The sequence below is a fragment of the Penaeus chinensis genome, chromosome 19 (genome assembly GCF_019202785.1).
Source record: "Penaeus chinensis breed Huanghai No. 1 chromosome 19, ASM1920278v2, whole genome shotgun sequence".
Lineage (NCBI taxonomy): Eukaryota > Metazoa > Arthropoda > Malacostraca > Decapoda > Penaeidae > Penaeus > Penaeus chinensis.
The window spans coordinates 6,929,541-6,932,040 of NC_061837.1; the positions used below are offsets into that span (position 1 = coordinate 6,929,541).

General features: G+C 38.9%; 1 protein-coding gene across 1 annotated transcript in view; it reads left to right on the plus strand.

Annotated features, from left to right (window-relative positions):
- LOC125035378 (UDP-glucosyltransferase 2-like) overlaps positions 1-2,500 on the plus strand; it is a 64,722-nt gene that overhangs the window by 46,257 nt on the left and 15,965 nt on the right. The window lies entirely within an intron of this gene.

Below are 2,500 nucleotides of genomic sequence, written 5' to 3' on the forward strand. Positions count from 1 at the left end.
TAACTGCAGTCCCGTAGGTGCATGTAGGTCACAACATTAAGGAGTATTACGGGAGGACGAAACATCAACATTCTATTTTTCATCGAGAGTGAGAACCAAACATACATACAAATACAAAAGTAATATCTACGATAAAGAACTTCGTGGAAATACTTGCGATAGCGGGACAAGGCGATCCCGCGAACAGAGACGGACCCAAAGGCCTCGGCTATTGTGTGCGAATTGCAGTCTTCACACCCTGCTTTGGCGCTTGATCCCGCCCCCACGCTAGACCCCGGTATAACCCACGAAAGGAGCGTAATTACATATCATTCAGAATGGGCCCTTAACCATAACTGATGGCAGGTGTTAATGTTTGCTTTAGAGGAAAAGGGAAAAGAGAGTATTGCGTCATGTAGAGGGTTTCTATGGAACCTTGGGAGGTGAGTGCTTTGTCTACGGCAGGGCTGCGGCCCCTTCACCAGCGCCTTCAAGGTGAGGCATGACGGGAAGCAACTCACTGATGGTCCTCATCCAGACACGGCTAACCCAACTTCGCCCACTGATAAAAGATCACAACCACTGTTCAGATGTCGCGAAAGCCTTACGAAGGAGTGCTTTCCTTATGACCCATTTAAGTTTAGAAGTGTAAATTGTATGGACGTAATGTCTGCTACAATGTGCTGCCAGACGACAAGGTATAGAGAAAGCAAAGGTTAATGGCAGCGCTAAGAAAGGGTAATATTAATCCTATCATAAATAGGCGACCAGAACTGGAACACCGGTACGTATTATATGCTTGATGTATTCAAAGATGCTTCTTTATAAACCTAGGAATAATAGGTTCCAGAGGCTGAGGTGTGGTGACTGAATGCGCAGTTCCATTCGTCCCCCGGGCAATGCAGGTAGCAACAGCGCGGCGGCCTCGTGTTTTCACCCTCCTTCACCTATATACCCCTTTATCCCCCCCGCACCCCCATCCCCCGCGGGTGTATGGGTGATGTAATGCAGGGGGTGACCTTCTCGAGCACGGGGTGACCCAGAGGACGTGTGCTGTGTTCACAAACATGGAGCCTTGTGGTGGTGATAAAGCTTAGTCTACGAGATAAGGTTTAGTGGCACTGCAGCTGCATTGGGCCACTGCGAGGCCAGAGTCCGTCGGTATCTATAGGGCGATTACAAACGTACCATACGCCCACGTGACTGGCGTGGAGCGAGGTGCTGTGGGGCGGACGTGTCCAAATTTGGTTGCCGATGCTATCGAATATCAGTATTGTATACATTCATATAGAGGTATGCATATACCAAGCATATTCATATATATATATATATATATATATATATATATATATAGAGAGAGAGAGAGAGAGAGAGAGAGAGAGAGAGAGAGAGAGAGATAGATAGATAGATAGATAGATAGATAAATAGATATGTATATATGAGTGTATGTGTGATGTAGTGTATGTATATATATATATATATATATATATATATATAATATATAAATCTATTTATACATATGTATATATATGTATATATATACATATATATATCTATATCTATATATGTGCATGTGTATGTATGTACACACCCACACACACACACATACACACACAGGCATATTTATAAATATATATATATATATACATATTCTTATATATACATAATCATATATATATATATATATATATATATATATTCAGATATACATACATATACATACATACTTATATATGTATATATATATATATATATATATATTCAAAAACACTCACACACATACTGTACATATATATATATACATATATATACATATACATATATATATATATATATATATATATATATATATATATATATATTGTATGGTGATATTTACCCTACAGACTTCTTCAGATATCCCAAACGAAAAAAAAAAAAAAAGCAAAACAAGTAGACATTCAAGATTTGGTCACATGAAGGATGATTACTTGTGGTCATACGGCGGTGACCCACAACGAGGCTTACCAGACGAAACACTTACTGTAGGAGGACTAAAAGGCCCCGACAGGAGAGTAGGATTACATTGGTCAAACGTGTCCTACTCCCTGGCAAGTCTGGTCCTGACCCAACTCCTGTTGCTCAAGCTGCGTGTATAGACTTTCCTGCCATGCCTTCCATAATGTATGTGTATAGGTATATACATATATATATATATATATACATATATATATATATATATACACATGTGTGTGTGTGTGTGTGTGTGTTGTATGTGTGTTATACATATATGTATATTCATATATATATATATATATATATATATACACATATATATTCATATGTGTGTGTGTGTGTGTGCGCGCGCGCGCGCGCGTGTGTGTGTGTGTGTGTGTGTGTGTGTGTGTGTGTTTGTGTGTGTGTAAAGATGGGTTGGGTCAGGACCAGACTTGTATGTTCAGTATATATTTACATACATATACATGTACACACACACACACATATATGAAAAAAAATACAAATATATATATACATATATATA